The sequence below is a fragment of the Aythya ferina genome (assembly GCF_964211825.1).
Source record: "Aythya ferina genome assembly, chromosome: 12".
Classification (NCBI taxonomy): Eukaryota; Metazoa; Chordata; class Aves; order Anseriformes; family Anatidae; genus Aythya; species Aythya ferina.
In genome coordinates, this window is record NC_140308.1 from 648,889 (window position 1) to 666,961 (window position 18,073).

The 18,073-nt window shown below is 44.9% G+C and overlaps 1 protein-coding gene across 1 annotated transcript in view; it reads right to left on the bottom strand.

The window, feature by feature from the left end:
• Positions 1-18,073, bottom strand: part of ZFHX3 (zinc finger homeobox 3) — a 473,005-nt gene that overhangs the window by 249,511 nt on the left and 205,421 nt on the right. The window contains exon 3 of the mRNA XM_084532975.1: positions 2,564-2,677. The gene's annotated coding sequence lies outside the window, so the exon portion shown is untranslated. The remainder of the gene's footprint in view (positions 1-2,563; positions 2,678-18,073) is intronic.

Genomic DNA, 18,073 nt, shown 5'->3' on the forward strand with positions numbered 1-18,073 from the left:
AGAACAACATGCACAAGTTCCTTTTTGCAAGTGAAGGTAACAGAGCCTTGTTCTACTCAGATATGGCTTGGTCTTCACAGAACTAAAATTACTGATTTTCTTTTCTGAAGATGGTTAGGAATTCGGGCCTCCTCTTGAGGCAATTGAGTCTTAAAATATCCTACCCTTTGGCAAAATAAAATTGCACTTGCTTGTACCGATACTACAATTTTTAAATGTTAAACTTCAGATAAATGAAAGCCAATTTCCACCTGGACAATTAGAAGTACTTTTTTTCTCTTAAGGCTTTCTCTTTGCCTAACTTCAGCCTAACTGGTAAGTGTTAGTGTAGCTCAGAAATAATTCTTAGTAAAAGAAATTTGTAATACTGAATTGTTATCATCCTGACAGACTGCAGTTTTGCTCAAACTGAAACCTCATCTGAGGAAAAGCACTTCTCGAAAATGGAAGTTTCTAAAAATTAAGAAAAAGCTAAACAATAGTGGATACGATGAAAATGGATATGCACCCTGATTTCCAGCAACTATACAACTTCTACACATTTGTCCTACAACTAAATTAGACATAATATTGTGATTGCCAGTAACAACATGGACACAGCTACCTGCTTGCTTAACACTGTTTGTGCATACCCACATACTATAGATTAAACACTCTTCTGACTTACTTCCACTTGCAGTGAAGTATTTCCCTACTAATCCTTTACGGCTGGCTTGTTTTTCACCATATGTATTTACAGATGTTGCTTCCATAGAATCAAACACTGCAGTTTAACTGAGATGCCCAAACCAACCATCCACAAAGTTACCTAGTATGTTCTAGTATGTTCTAGCATCGTATTTACAATACGACAAAATTAGTCAAGACATAATAGTGTGAAAAAGGCACAAAAAACACACACTGTAACCTTCCTGAAATGTTTCAAAATTTCTCCATTTCAGCCTCTTTTTATCTTTCTTTCTCTTCCATCTCTTACCTTCTGCCTGCTTTTCTGTTCTTTCTGTGATTCATCTTTCTTTCTCTCTCATTCCCAGATCAAAGTCAAGAATATTAGTTCAAGCTTGGGGAAGGTGGATTTTCAGTGTTAACATTCCTCACTCAGGTCTTTGGATTCAGTTTACAACATTTGAAGATCGCCATACACCACACACAAAGGATACAAACGCCTGAAAAGTTTCCTGTCTAAACAGGACAAAGTAGACGCTTTCCTTGGGATCTTCTCAGATTTTAAGAATGCAAAGAGAATGAATGTCTTTGCACATCGCAGAACTTCCCAAGGTTTCCATTTAATTTATAAGCCTGATGATTCTCAAGAAATTGAAGTGTGCACTTAGGTTGTAAACAAAATACTTCAGATAGAAACATATGAAGAAAGCAAGAGAGAAATCTTCCTCAAGGGTTTAAAAAAAAAAAAAAAAACAACCAAACAAGTAAATAAGGAAAGAATCTAAATCCAAACTTACACCTTCCATTTTTTAATCTAGATAGAGGATACTGATAAGTGTTTCACGAAACCAACCATTAATATCGCTATTGCTATCAGTATTACACAAAGATAGTTTGATACTACAGAGTATCCCAGATTTTATGAATGACTCTCTGACTCAAGATATACAGATAAATTAAAAACAGGTACTTTACAGTGACTCAGTGAATTCTAGCTACACAAAAAAATAATTTTGAATGAAATTATTACATTTGGACAATAGGTACTTTTTCAATGCCAAATCTAATGGAGAAGGTCGAGAGACTCATCAAGACTAGTCAGAAGCGAAGGTTGCTTTTTCACCATGTTTTTTTTTTTTTTTTTTTTTGCCAGCACATCATTTACCATAATTTTGGAAAACTGGATACTTAAGACTTGAAACAGACCGTTTGAATATGATTTATTTTCAACAATTCACAAGCAATATGAAACAGGCCAGAAGTCTTATTTTCCTCATTTTTCCTTATGACTGTTTGATTATGGCAGAAATTCAAGGGACGGCTTTCTTGCTAAGAAGATTAAGCCAAGGATACTAATCATTTGGCCTGTTCTTTAATGATAGAAACTAACAGTTATGACCAAGATAAATAATTAAATAGAGTAGTCCCTATGGTTACTCACAAGCCCCCATAGAGCTATAACTTGACGAGGTATCAGCTTGAAGACATCCAGAAAAAAAAAACAAACAATGTGCTATGGATGGTCTTGTTCAAAAAACACCTTTTCATTCATCTTACAACATGGAAAATAAGAGGATGTAAAATTACCATCCAACAAGTCGGGTGCAAAGAAACACTTCAAGCACATAGCATTTATAAAAAAACAAAAAACAAACAAAACCCACAACATACAGCCATTAGAAGAAAGAGCAAGCAAATATCGCTGCTCACCAGAATGGCAGAGGATAAATGACACAAAGAACTCTAAAATCTCTGTTTGAGAACCGCATGGTTGTATTACATGTAATCACATCTCTTTTAATCCATGTTATTTATATTACACATCCCAGGAGGGCCACCAACACAAAAATCACTTCTCCAAGGCTTAAGAAAATCAGGTCATAGAAGATCTTCCTACCTCAGTATGGAAATGTGAAGATAATGGAGCAAGATCCAGCACCAGCGAGTGGAGATGGAGTGATGGTTCCTATTCAGACTGGAAAAAGCTGGTACAAACTCTCCAGATCAGCGCCTGCAGAGGAAAGAATATGAAGTGCATAAGGAATACTGAAGACTTTGGAATAACACACCAAAATAACCACAAGTTTGTTCATAGCATAGAGTAAATAATATATTTTATTTGTGTTGGCTCAAATTCAGTCAACAGTCCTTATTGTTCTACCTCTCCTGTGACTGCAGGTTGACCGACAGCACATTTATACGATCAGTACATTTTGCAACAGGGAGCTGCACTTTCCCATTCACTTTTCAGTGCTCTTCCCAGCTGCCTGGCTTAATATACGAAGAATTGCATCAGCTACACATATGTGGCTTTGCCAATGGAAAACCTACAGGTTTACCTGTACCAAGGCCTTTCTCTGACTTGTCTGTCAGCAAAGAGAGAAGTTCTTTGGTCTCATTTTTCTGTTTTAACCACTACAGCTCAGCACTGCTAACAAGCAGGGGAGTAGGTGCATAAGGAATGAAAACAAATATGATTAAGAGTTAGGAGAAACAGCTGGATTCAGGACAAGCCTTCAGCTTCCCAAAGAAAGCATGACTTCCAGTGCATAGTTCAGGCAGCTGGAGGGATCACTGCACAGAAGGTGGGACGTGCTGGAGCAGCCATGGCAGGAGACCGCAGGGAGGGGACCTCTTCCATTTCCCTGGTGTTCTTGCTGCACTCACACCTCTGCAGTTGCTGTGAAATTACGAATGGGACTTTCAGACATCTTGTTTCCCTCTTCTCAATTTTTTGCTCTTCTGTCTACCTAACCATACATTTGAATGTATTTTACCATTTACTTTCTTTCAGAGTCTTGTTTAACCACTTGGGCAGCAGGGGGAAAAAGCATGCAGGACTCTAGCATGGGGTTGAGACAGAAAGCCAAGCCAGCTGATATCATTACGGGATCGGTCTGCAGCAGAGATTGCAACCTGCAAACCGAGGGCAGGGGTGTGCTGATGGTGCTGCCTCTGTCTCACCCTGGCTGACAGTGAGTAGTGCACAGCGGCACAACCATGGGGCACGGACGTGTCCAAGGCACTGCAAGTGAAAAGCTGCGACGGCTCTGATTCAAGGCTTGGGCTAAACATAAACAACAGAAGAAGGAAGCTTTCTGAAATAAAAGATACCTTCAGAAAAATGGAAGTTGTTTCCAAACAATGAAAATGGAAAAGGGCATAAATCTAACAAGTGAAACCAAGTAAAACCGTGATAAGGCAGAGCCAAAACAGATCCCGAAGAACAATTGTTAGAGTTATGAGAGCTAATAAAAACTTTACAAACACAAAAGCAGGAAGCCTGTCAGTCACCCAGAACAGCTGATAGATGATCAAGGCGTAAAGGGAGGAATTAAGAAAGATAAGGGTACAGCAGCAAAATTAAATTAATTCTTTGCACTGATGCTCGCTATGGAGGAGGTCAGGAAGGTTCATATACCAGAGTAACAAATCACCAGAAGCAGACAGGACTTCCTCAGGAGTTTTAAAAGAGCTCAAATGTGAAATTGCAGAACTTTCTTCCCTTCTTTCCTTGACCTTCCTTCCTTCCTGAGAATTGGAAGGTGACAAATCCTTAAAATGAACTTTGGGAGTGAGCATGGGAACTATAGACCAGAAAGTCAAATTTTGAGAACAAGCAAAATGATACAAAACAGTAAGACAGATCTGAATGAGCAGCCACGAGTGGACACGGTGTTGTGGGAGGAGCCACAAGGCCAAGGGAAGCTTCGTCTGTATAAATCCAAGCTGTCCGACAGAGGCAACAGCCCCGCTAATACGGGTGATTGGGTCTCATACAGCGGGATCAGATTTTCTCAAAGCTTTGCTAGGACATCCCTCACTAAAGATTCTTAAGGAAACTAAACTGTCACGGAGCACAAGGGATTAATCTTGCGGTGAATTCCTGATGAAAAGATAGGGGAAAGAGGGTACAAACAAAATGTTGGCAAGGGAGGGGAGCAGAAGATTCTGCACTGCTCCAGCATACTCATAAATAACCCAGAGAGAGCAGATAGCGAAGTGGCACAGAGATAACGCTGTTAACACACACAGTTTTTCAGGAAAGTCAAATTTAAAACTATCAGCAAAGAGTTCCTGAAAACACTCACAGAAATCAGCGACGGGGTGATAAAATGCAAGTGCACAGCCCTGGCTAAAGAGAAAACTGGTTTTAACTAACAGGGAAAGCTTTACTTGCTGTAGTAAAGGGCTTGACTTGGGAAAAGATACTGGCAGCATGCGGGCTAGCGGGAGAGGAAAGGTTAAGTTCCAAGTCTGCATATCATTTTTTTGCTCGTAGAATAGCATCCTCCATCCTCAGGGAATCCTTAGAGGAAGAGCAGAGAAACAGAAAGCTCAGGCTTCTCATTTTGGCCATATAACAGGATTAATTACTTGGACTTTGGCAGATACTTTGAGGATAGATTCCCCCAGCCTCGGCAGTGGTACTGGAGATGAGACAACAGTCCTATTGCTGCTACCAGATTAGTTACAGGAGAATACATTACTCTGTCCTCTGCCAGATTAGATGAAAGAAATATTTCTTTTCCTGAAGGCTCTGCCACACATGGGAAAACCCCCCCTCACTTTTGGCAGAACGGGGAGCAAACACCTCCCCCCTTTGGGAATTGCCCTCCAAACTGGCTCTTCCTCCAAGCTGAGGAAATCCTTTTTGCAGGGCTGGGCTGGGCTGGGTGTGGGTCCTGAGGTTGCTCTGAGCAGAACAGCACCAGAGGACAGCGCTCTGCTCAGGGGCTGGGGGCTCGCTGTTCCTGCCCCTGGCTTGGCAGGAGGCGCACGGCTGCAGCGGCTTCCACGGCCCACTGGTGATACCGGGGGTCCCCCACTTTTGGGGAGATGTGGGGAGAGGGGCCAGGAGCCCCATGCACACAGCTGCCTTTTGCAGGAGGGCTGTGGTGGGCGCAGGGCTCTTCCCTACGCGTGGACTTGCCCGCTCCTCTCCTGGGGCTCAGGATGAACGCAGCAACCCCTTCTGCCGGGCTGCGACCGAGCCCTAGCCCTGTTCATCAGCCGCCGCTGCGGTTTTACAGCAGAGCAGCCCCCGTACAGCACGCACGGAGCAGCTAACAATGCAGGCGCTGAATTAACCCGGAGGCCTCCTCGCCGGCACGGGAACAAAGCGCGTGGCGAGGGCCGCGGGCGGCGGGGAGCAGGCGGTGGTTGCTGGGCACCCTGCCCGCTGCGGGGAGCAATGCGGGCAGCGTCCTCCGGCCTTTGTGCCGGCCGCCGGGCACGGTGCTGAAAGGCGCCTGCACACGCTTTGTCTCGCCGCGTGCCCACATACTGGGGCCGCTTGTTTTCATCTGATGGCAATTAGCACCATGCTAAATGCCGCGTGCCCCGCGCTAATTCGGGAGGATGGGCACGTCACACCCTGCCAAGAATTACAACCAGCCGCGGATGAGAGCGGGGCATGCCTGCTCTTTCATTAAGCTTTTGTTTCACAAGAGAGGGCTCGAGGACTCTCCTTTTTTGCCAGCAGTACCAGTGGAGGCGCTGGAGCGTGCGGAGGCCGTGCGGTTTGGCCTCCAGGCCGTGCGTGCACGTGAAAGCGCAGCACGCGGGTGGATCGTTACCGCTCCCTGGCCTGCGGTGCCTTCCTGGCAAATTAAGAAAACTCTGCCATCTCCAAGATGCTGAAAATCCCGAGATGCATCTGTGCTACACACGGGTGTGCAGAGCTCAGTGCATGCTGTAAGGCCAGCGGAGGGACCGCTGTCCCCCTGCCCGCACCCCAAGCACAGAGCCAGGACTCGGTGTGCAGCTGTGCGACACCCCACGCCCTGTCCCTGTAAATATTTGCAGGGCAGGGGGCTGCCCGGATTGCACTTGGCTGATGGTGTGTATCATTGCTTTCAAAACCTGAGATGGAAATGAAGCAAAAATCAGTAGTTTCCCTAAAGAAACAGAGCCAGAAGCTGATGGGCCCTGCTTTCCAGCGGCCAGCCTTCCAGGGGGCACCTGCACCTCCCCGGCTGCCACGAGAGCCTGCTCCTGGCCTGCTGCCTTCAGCCACCATTCAAACACTGCTTCCCGGATCAGCATTAGGAGCTGTGGAAGTCCTGAGTAGGGACAAACTGCCATCCACAGATCTTGGATATTAAGCCAGTGACATTCCCAACATTTTTGGGTGGTGATTCCCACGTTCTTGGTGATGGTCAATATCTGCCATAAATGCAGCACTCTGGCTTTCAAAGAACACTTAGCTCTCCTAAAACTGGCCTGTTTTCAATATCCAGATCATTGTAACCTGTATGTGCAGACCATTGCAAAACCTCCCGAATTCAAACAAATTACATGGAGGATGTTGTGAATTACTGAATTTGTCAGATTAACAGTAAAAGAGCAAACAGTTCAAAAAAGACAATGCCTTAATGCAATTTAATGTATGTTCTTAATTGTAGCTTGATTATTATGCTAATTTGTAATGAATTATGAACTGTATTAGAAATAATTGGTAAAACAACAATAATACTTAGTAAGCCTAGAAAGTTGTTCTGCTTTTGTTTTTTCTTTAACACTTCATCACTTATGTGGATAGTCATATACTTGGCTGGACCCCTGTCCTCATGTAGCAGACACACAAACATCGAAATACCAACAAGTCTTCCTTCACTCAGCAGATGAAGTCATTTTATTGAGCTCTGGGGTTACTTTCTGAGGAGCTACAGAAGGTGTGCAGATCCTCCACATCCCCTGCGAGCCGTTCCTGCAGGCAGCTGCATGTGCGTGTGCTGCTGTGCTGCCTGCTGTCCTCTCACACCACGCCCCACGGAGGAATCGGGCTCGCCCCATTCTTTGCTCTGGGACAACGCTCTGATGGCATGAGGAGAAGATGGGCCAACAGACAGTGACGGAAGGGAAAGAGATGGTGTCGACACCTCAGGGGGTAAAGGCACCAGTACGGCATTCCAACGGGACATCTAATTACTACAAGGCTGAGGAAGTTGGGGTTATTTGGCCTGGAGAAGAAAAGGCTCCAGGGAGACCTTACTGCATCTTTGCAACAGCTAAAGGGTGCCGACAGCAGAGATGGGCTGGGGCTCTAGCGTGGAATGCAGCAACAGGACAAGGCGTAATGGTACATTAGTTGTTTTAAACTAAAAAAGGGTGGGTTTAGCTTAAATGTAGGGCAGAAATTCTTCATGATGAAGGTGGTGAGGCCCTGGCCCAGGCTGCCCAGAGAAGCTGGGGATGTCCCAACCCTGGCAGTGCCCAAGGCCAGGCGGGATGGGGCTTTGGGCAACCTGGGCTGGAGCAGGGGTCCCTGCCCATGGCAGGGGGTGGCACTGGGGGGCTTCAAGGTCCCTGCCAACCCAAAGCAATCTGTGGCTCTATCATTTTTAATCCTAGTTTTTATCCCTTACTGTGTATAACTAATGAGGTCTGACCTAGAGAGGGTGGGTTGGGCGTGCATTTGACTCCAAGAGCTGGGCATTTGATCTGTAATTGTTTTTCAATGATTGTATCTTTTTCTGTGTTATTGCTTTACATGACTAGGTTTTGTACAATATTGAAAATCAATAAAAATGCATGAAAAAATGTTTTTTCTCCCCCTTAAAAGTTAAATGATCTTGTTAGGATTCTGGCACTGCTATTTTAAATCAGTTAGCCTGCATCTTCCTTCCCAAGCTCCAGGACAGCGGTGGATTACCTGCACTCATCCCAGCTGCAGAGCCCGTGCTGCAGTTTGTTTGAGGATGACCAGAGGGTGCTATGAGATGAGCCCATGTCCCCAGCCCAACGGAGCACAGAGCTGCACACTTACAGCCTCGTCTGCTTCAAGCAAGCCCAAGGTAACACTGCCCATGTTACCATCAACGCTTCGGTCTGTAACGATGAATGCAGACCAAGGAGAAAAAGTGAGTTTCCTAAGTTACAGGAGAAGTCTGTGGCAGGAGGAGTCAGTGCTCCTTGCCAGTTTAATGCAGTTCACGTTGGCCAGACTTCCTTCTGCACAGCTTATCAGTACCAGAGAAAGCAGGCAGTCTTACAAACAAGTGTCACCAAAATTGCTTCTTGTTTCCTTAGTTATACAACAAACCCAAGTAGAATAAAAGTGGAGGAAAAATAAAAAACAAAACAAATAAAAAAAAACACCACTATTTACCTCCAAATCCAGATTAGGATTGGGACATTGATGCTACACGAGGTAATGAGCGTGATGAGATGAGACCAGGGCAGCTACTTAGAGAGATTAAGGGATTCACTGCAGTGTAATTGAAGGGACCAATAGCCTCATTGTGGCCATTAATAGCTAAAGGCAAAGGAGCCCAATCTGCTGGAGCATTAAGCAGCAAAAAAAAACCATCCAGAGATAATAGTGTCCAGAGAACGATACCACTGGACAAAAGGCAGGAAACTCGCAGCGACATGCAACAGTACTGGGTATTGCAACACTGGGTCACACTGACCCTTGACTCTTCCACATTTATGATTTTGTTTCTCAGTGTAACCTCACCACATCTGGATAAGAAGATGTAGAATGACTTTTAGTTTGGTTTGATGACTGACCATAAAAACTGCTACATATTAAATGGAAATATCTTTATTCCTGAAACAAAACTAAGAAAATAACTGGTTTGATGAGAATATTCAGTCTGATGCAATAAAATCTTTAATTTCAGACTGATTGTCAAGAAAAAGGAGAAGAGAAGAGAAGAGAAGAGAAGAGAAGAGAAGAGAAGAGAAGAGAAGAGAAGAGAAGAGAAGAGAAGAGAAGAGAAGAGAAGAGAAGAGAAGAGAAGAGAAGAGAAGAGAAGAGAAGAGAAGAGAAGAGGTTACTTCAAAACAGAACAACTCCAAAAGCTTTTTGAAGAAAAACAGAAAATAGCTGTTTTCCTAATATTTCTAAAGCATTCTGTTCAACTGTTTGTCCATTTAACACAGTTTTACAAACTCCTTAAAACTTTTTCTGATTTTTTTTTTTTCTTGAGAATTATTTCCACATATTTCCCAGGTCACTGTGTGACCCACATTTACCTTGGGAGTGGCAATCCGCTTTCCCTGCACATTTGAGGACATCCGTTCCTTTGTGCTAGGTTATAGTAATGTTAACATCACTGGCAATTAGTATTTTACTTATATCTCTAGCATGTATCCAAATTCGTGATATGCATTTGATGAAAAACCAGTCCCGGATACACGCAGCAGAGACCCACGCACACCGTGCACTGCAGCGGGATTTTGGCCGCGAGCCACCCTGGCTGCTGCCCGCCCACCACCTTGGCACCACACACGCCTCACACATGGGACCCCCTTTCTTCAGAGCATTTCCTTGAAGGAGCTTTCTACAGAGCAGCATTAAGTCACAGCGGATTTATAGCATTGCACACACTTTGCCAAAGCCTCATCTGGTATAAACACACACACGTCTTTTACAGTTAACATCGCTGTGTCACTTGAGTCTACTGATAGATCTGGCTCCACAGCTTGGACTTCTTCAAGAATTAAGGTCTTATGTAAACATATAATTTAACTTTACTATAGTATAATAATGATTTTTAAATAACTTTGTAATATGTTTTACAATCTTTTAAAAAGTGCATATTATTGTACTGTCACAGCTTAATTCACCCTCTAGCAGCCCAGTCAAAGCAACAGATACGAAGGTAAACACAACCGAGAAGGTACAGAGTGCTAAGTGGCCCCTTTCCCAGGTTTATAACTTGCTTTTCCAAACTGCCAGCTGCTCGGTAGACAAGCCGCACTAATTGTGGGACAATTTGTGTATTCTTAAACTAAAATATTTTTCAGTTAAAGCAATGCATAAATTATTTATTCATTTGTATTTGCATTTAAATAGTTGAAAAATGTCCAAATTAACTGCTTTGAAATTTGTTCCAAAATTTCCCCCTAGGCTGTGACCTTGTGAACAAGTTTAATCTTAAAGCAAATTGAAAGAAGGGTTTCTAACTAAAACGTCAAATGGTTCTGAATGTGTTTTGCTTCAGAGAATTGACTTATTCTTTCGCGAACTCAGCTAAGCATACAGTTTGAGGACTAAAGTTTGGTTTGCAAACATGGTCGTTTTACCAAAATCTAGCATTGACAACTCAAGATTTTATTGGAGAGCTTTAATCTTATGCTATTTGGTGGGTTCCCCAAAGCTCCTGCTTCTGGGCTCACCTAATAATGGGACAAGCTCAGCCTTCAGTTTAAAAAATGTTTCTAATTCTCACGATAGCGGTGAAAAGTATTACATGCTAGGAATTGGAATAGAAGTGAAGATAGGAACTATGTCAGTTTTCATAATATGTAAATAATTCTGTCGGATCTGAGGGTTAGGGATCTCAGCTCTTGTTCATGACAGCACTGTTATTTCACAGCACCCCAAACCTTGGGGTGCCTACAGCCTACGTACACGCAGACCTACAGCCATCTGTGCACCCAGAGCCAGGCGGCAGTACCTCACGACACCGAGCGGATGCCTGACCAGGGAGATCAAATGCCAAGCACCATTTTGTTATGGTTCTTTTGGTAAGGTTAACTACATGAAAATGGTTCTTCCTTCTTTCTTTGTCATAAATCTGGCTTCTGCAAACATCCAGAAGAGTAAGTCATTCCACTTGCCTTTGGAAGGAAAACTGCTGAGAAAGAAGAGAGGAACCACATACACTGCTCACGCATCTCAGCCAGGAGTAACAGGCAAGGCAAGCGGCGTCCTGACAATCTGCCCTGCTCTTCCCAACCACCTCCCATGCTGAGAGGGAGCTCCTCTGCTCAGTGCAGACTGTGTTCCTTTTAGGAATAAAATGAAGAAAACAGGTGAAAAAGAGAACTATTAAGTGTGTGGAAGAGGGCAAAAGTGAAAAGACTTCAACTGTCAAATCTTCCATGGAATAGAAGCATAACTAGAGAAGTAGCCAGGAGATTTCTTTTATTTAAAATTTCTTTAAAATTATTAGTAAAATTCAGTACACCTGACTATGTCAAGAAGGGGTTTGGGCTTCCTAACGGAGCAACCAGCTTGACGGCTTACCTACAAGCACTTGCCGTTTGAGTGCTCTTAACTCCGCAGACCTTTGGACGGGGATTTATCTCAGCTTTTTGGCCCTGCACTACTCTGAACCCTTACGAACTGGTTTGTGGCATGCAATGAACAATCGCCCACGTCCTTGCTGAACCTGAGGCCGGAGCTGCTGGCCCAGTAAGGCCCCGCAGCCATGCAGAGCCCTGGTGCCCGACCACCACCGCATCTCAGCTCGGGGTGCGGCGCGGGAGGGCGGCTGCGGCTGCACCGAGCACACAGTGCCTCCGCTGCGTGTTACAATGCATCAGTAAATGTGCTGCTGAAACCGAGGTGAAAAGGAGCTGTCATGCTGTGCACAGTATAATTGCTATTTCTTTTATATTATTAGAAGAGTGTGTGATTCTTTAATAAAACCTTTAGAGAAAACATCCCAAATCCTCCCCCTCCCCGAACACTCACATCAATTTATATAAAACAAAACCAATTTACTAACAAATGCAAAAATATTAAAACAGAGATCTAAAAAAAAACCAAACACAACACATTAGGCACTTCAGCTACGTGTAAATAAGGATCAGTTTATAAACTGAAGGTAGAAAAACATATTAAATGCCAATCAAGGATGTCTGAACCGACTGGCAATTTCTATGGCTGACAGGGAGAACGCAAACAGAGGTCCTGACCCCAATGGCCAGCACACAGGGACAGCATTAAAACACTTCCCAAGCCTCCTCTGCTACTTCAGCTCCTTCTCATTGCAAGGTCTTTGGGTCAGAGCCCTCCACACAGGGAAATTTCTGCTTCTGCTCCTTCTCCAGGCGTACGGGAAGCGCATGCGCAGAACACTGAGGACAGAAAGATTTTGGGGGAGAATGACTGCGAGCTGGGGCAGCGGGTGGGGTGGCAGGGGGAAGCAGCGCTGGGAAATAAAGACCTTAAACTCCTCCCAGAGGAAGCCTGCAGCACATGCATAGCTAGAGATAAGGTGACCTCACCTTCTCCCCCCTCACTCGTTCCCAGAGCAGTGCTAAGCTAACTACGCTGGCCACCTACCTACCTGCTTACCCCTCCTCCTCTTTGAAGTCATACATTGTTTTCATTTTAATATTCTCAAATTCTTGTATGTTTTCCATCCATTACTTCAGCTCCCTGCCCAGCTGCGTGAATTGGCTCTCGGACTGTGTATGTCTTTACATCAACAGCAGCAGCAGCAGCAGCAGCAGGGGTATTGCTGTACAAAAGCAGGCACCAAGAGCCAAGATTATGTCTTCAGTATCTCACAGGCTCATGCAGTGCGTATATATCTTCTGTAAATAACCCTCAGTTTTCACATGGATTATTTAGACTTTCTGATGAAACTGCAGAAATGTCAATGCGGAGCGTGAGCACCCAATCAGGCAGCAGCTCGCTGACCCCTGCCCTCCTCTTCTTCAGCATGACTGCTATTATCTTCAAGGGGAAAAACCCTCCTTGTCTCTTGTTATACCTTTTTTTATGATCTAGGATTCTGCTAATAATGACTCCGTGTTACATAAAACAGATACATTAATGTCACCAAGTCCCAAAAGTACTGAATCAAGCTGACTCCTTCAGAAAGGAAGAAAGTAATAGATACAAGCGAGGGGAAGCCTTAATAAGAGCGCAGATCCTAAAGACGGGAAGAGCTCCACCAGATCGCTTTCTCGCTCCTATTTGAAATGGGGTATTTAAAGGGACATGCAGCTAAAGAAGATCAGAGTCTTGGCAAGGTAACTGTGAACACACCATCAAAGTGAGCGAATCAAACATGTGATTCTAGGTGGTGCTGTAAAGGGATGTTCACCCTATTAAACTTGCATCCCAGTTGCTAATGGGGCAGGGAGCTGGAGAGGCTGGGCAGCCCCGCAACCTGGCCCTCACCTTTCATCTCGGGAATAAAAGTGCTGGCTCAGACCAACGTCTCTGGAGAAATAAGGTGCCCGGACCTGGCTTAGTGGAAAAGTGGCCGCCTCTTTGACCTATGCATATGGCTGCGACCATTATTACTCCTGTGCAGCTGGAGCAGATGTGACAATTAAAAGCAACAGCCAGACATTGTTAGTGCCAGACAAGTATTAGAAAAGAACAATAATCTCTAATCAGAGGTATGAAGATATTTAGTGGCAGAGCTATTAATATCTGAAAGCTTCAGATCTTGAAAAGAAAACCCAGGACAGCCTGGTAAAGGCCATCTGCTATAGAATATAATGCAGAACAGTGCTGTGATCAGAAGGAAACATTGGCAGCACTCACCCAGATACACAGTACACATCTGAGCATCAAAAGAACTGTGAATTATATCCAGGGAACATGAAAATGGATTAACAAATTTGTAAGTACTCTCTCAAGTATTTGAAAGAAAGAAAAACAACACAGGAAACTATCAGATCTGTTGAATCCCATTTGGCCAGGCATCAGGACTTTTTCCACCAGCTATAGGCCTAGCAGCCATTTTTTTCCCCACCCTGTTAAATCTGGGAAAAGGTAAGATCTTAAGGCCAAGATGAGGTGCACAAAGAGATGCAACATCTTTACGGTGTCTTATAGAGGGAGGGTTGAATATGACCCAGTGAAAACCTAGGAGAAGAAGAGGGGCCTTGTGGAGCCACAGCCTGGTGCTCCAGCAGCTCTGGAGCAAGGACCAACCACTCGCCTTCTCTCATCACTGCCCTCCAGCTGGGGTTTGTTGAGTTTTCACTGTTTGTAAGATTATGGCATAATTCTCCAAGGTTATATATCCTATATGCCAGCAGCAGCAAAACAAAACAAAACAAAAAAAACAATACCCTAATAATTTTTACAAAGTCAGCACTTCACCATGGAGCTGGTTGAAGGAGCGTCTGCCATCTCCTGATCGGAAACCCAGAAATGCTGATGGCATCTGCTCACTTCACTTCTTATCCCCCCCGGAGACATACGATTGTCCCATTGTGCTCATCACCCCTGCCAAACAGGCACATCAGTCCTGTTCAGCTGTTTGCTGCCAGGATACAACGCGTGCCCAAGCTCATTTGTTTTCCAAGATAATTTTGCACCAACACTGAGCGGTGCATGAACAGGGCACTGACAAAGTTAGCAGACACTGGCTGTGCACAACAAACCAGTGTGGACAAAACTTTCAGGTGGGAGTCACCAGCTGGATGTGCTCATTTTTGAGCTGTTTTTAACATTTTCAGATGTGGAGCCCTTGGTAGCCTTCCACCTCTCTCAGGGTCGGCGTGGGGCATGTTCAGAATTAGTAGCATCCCCTGCTAAATCCACGTGGGTCAGAACACAGCAGTGCTGCTTAAAGACTAGATGGGCATGCTACTGATCTGACAGACAGCTGAGGGGCTTGAAAATGCTGACTGCCCTCTGTAAAGCTAGAAGGGATAGGAAATCTATTATTAATGGCAGAAGAGGGGGTGAAATCAGGGCAGGGAACTAACATTAGCCATGATTAGTGCAATTTCTAGAAAAACTCAGGAGTTACCTCATGGACGTGTGCAACAGATAGGGAAAGTCTAAAGTAAAGGTAAAGGTTCAAGCCACAGAATTTTGTGTTCTTTCACCTGTCCTGTTGAGCCTGAAGACCACAACATGTTGCTGTCTTTGTCGATAAGGAAGAAGTCCCCATAAGAAGCAGCCTCTGTCCATAGCGGGTGAGCTGCTAGCCTTGTGATGCCAGTAACACACAAAACATGGGAATGCTGAGTAAGAGAGCTGAAAAAAGGGCACCTGAGAAAGCAGAAGGTTACTGCTTGGGAAACCTTCTTCAGGCTCCATTAATACACCAACTTCTGCTGGTCTGTACTGAAACAGAAAATACCGCTCACAACAGACAGAGCTCGTGGAACAGCCCTGGAGCAGTGTTCAGATGCCATTTAGTCTCATCTGTACAAACAAATCCAAATTCAGCTCCCCTGACAGAGATCCTCCAGAGCATTAGATCTATTAAAATTTGTATTTTGCAATTACTTCAGTTTGCTTTGCTTCTTTTCTAGGTTTTATTCTAAATTACATGGATAGAAGATCAAGCTTCATTTATGAAATCTGTTTTTCTGGGTTGTGCCACTGTTAGAACAAATTTTAAATCATGGGATACACTCGTCATTGCTTTGATTGACAGGCTCACCTTACACCAAGCCCTGCACATTGAATGGAGCAAAATCTGACTTCATGTACTAATTTCTAATTTATTATAAATAAAGTGCATGACACATTAGCCATTTTTCTTAATTTTCTACTGTAAGATTCTCAGACAGTGATAACAGTGTTTACACAAAATAACATAATCCAGCAGCTACCACCAATTCCTACCATGCCTTTGGGTGAAAAAGTTAACATTTCTGTGTTTCTGTTCCTAACTTATAAAACAGACATACCGATTTTGATCTCAGAAGTGGCAAAAGAATTTGTGAACAACCCAAAGTATAATGTAAATGCTAGGCACAATTGTTTTAAGTGCTAAATATCTCACAAGAATGGCAGACAGGAGTAAGACAGCAATGAGACTGCAATTCTGTGTTGTTTTTTTTTCCCTTCTCTTTATTGTATAGACAATGCTAGCCCTCAAAATATGCTAGGTATTTTCCAGATCAGAAGAAAATGTGATCCCTACTCTGAGAGTGCCTAATCTAAAAAGTCAAAGATGAAAAGAGGGAAAGCAACTCAAGATACAAAGGAATCTATGTAGTGACAGGTCCTAGCTTGTTATTTTAATTAAAAATATGCAAAATCCTTCTTTTTGCCTCTTTCAGCCCTCTCATACAAGCCTTAAGCTTCAATCCCAGTGTCTGCCCAGCCATCCCTAATCATCCTAGGCTCCCTTCCGCATAAAGGAGCCCTTCAGACAGGCGAAGTGCAGGGACGGGGTTGTGGCAGCGTGGGCAGCACCACAGCCGGCACGGGCTGCAAAGCCCACTGAGACTGCAGCGAGCCACGAACACCCTGCTCCAGGGCTGCTGCAAACCAGGGCTTCTGGGGCCCTGCAGCCACCCAGGGGCAAACCAAAGGGAAGTCCGTGATTCCAGATACCCCCTCACCTACACACACACACTGCGTTAGCAGTCTCCATTGTAGGAGGCCCCTGCCCCATCCTCAGATGGGCCATACAATCCTCTGAGCCCAACACTTACATATGTTGTTTTTACTAATGACTACAGTGTAGGCGGGAAGTGTTGTGCCAGTTTATGCTTCCCACAAGCATCTTCAGGGCTGGGGATCCCACCTGCCTGACTCCGTGGGGCTGGGGATCCCGCCTGCCCCTTCCCGATGACTTTTTGCACATCCTGCTGGCTCGCCCCGACTCTGAAGGCGATCCGATCCCCTCCTGGCCAGCACAGCTGACTGGGCTGCTCTGTGGCTGCCCTCAGGCCCGGTGGATATTCCTGCCGATGTCTGACAAGCGGTGAACACAGCCGAGGTTTAGAGAGAGACAGAAATCAATACCGCCGCTTCCACCAGCCACGCTGAGGGATTAGCCGTCCCAAGGAAAAGCGCAGACGGCTGAACGGGGAAATCATGACTCCGAATAACACAAGAGGTTTATGAAGCTGGAAGGCAGCCTCTGGCCTCGCTGCCCTGCAGCTGGCCTGGGCAAACAGCGGGCAGGGAGGCAGGCCTGGAGCGCGTCCTCCCGCGCCGCGTCAGGGCAGGCCGCACGGCGAGCACCACATGGCCACTGCGGCTCCCCAGGGGTTGGCCTTGGCCACCAGCAGCTGGGGGGCAAATACCAGCTCTGGAGCTTGAATGGGAGCAACCAACAACAGCAAAGGCCAGAAAAGGCAGGCGATGTGGATGAGAGGTGATGTGGAGGAGCTGAATCCTCCAAAGCTGAGCTGGATTTGTCAGAGTGGAAGGAGAGGAGAAGCCCTCTTGGCTGGTGCTGTCACCAGAAGAGGCCCCACAAACCTCTGGTCATGAAAGAGCTGCTGGGTCCTGCACCACTGCTAACAAATGCCTCTGCTTTAAATATCCAAATCCTCTTTGATCTGGGAACGCTTCAAGAAACATCCATTTCTGTTGGTAGACACGTGGTTAGGACAAGCAAGCTCATTGATTTTAGCTTAGCTAACCTCATAAAACTTTTTGCAGTTTTAAAAACTTGTTGCTCACTCTTGCCTTTGGTGTTTTGGCTGCTGTATTTGTTCCCAAAGGCTCCTGACAAGCATACTTCTTTGTCTTTAAATTGTCATAGGTGAGAAAATAGGGACCATTGAGGAGAGAAAGGGGGAAGCAATGTTCAGAGAGACTTCACCTTTAATGAGGCATCGGTAATATATTCGCATAGCTCGAGAGAGCTCTTTAATGACCTCTGAAGTTTTTAACATTTCTGAAGTTTACAGCCCAGCATAAGGTTGCTAGGAACATGGAGTGAATATATTCTCTCAAACTCATTCCTCGAGCCCCACACAATCACAAAGTCACAGTTTG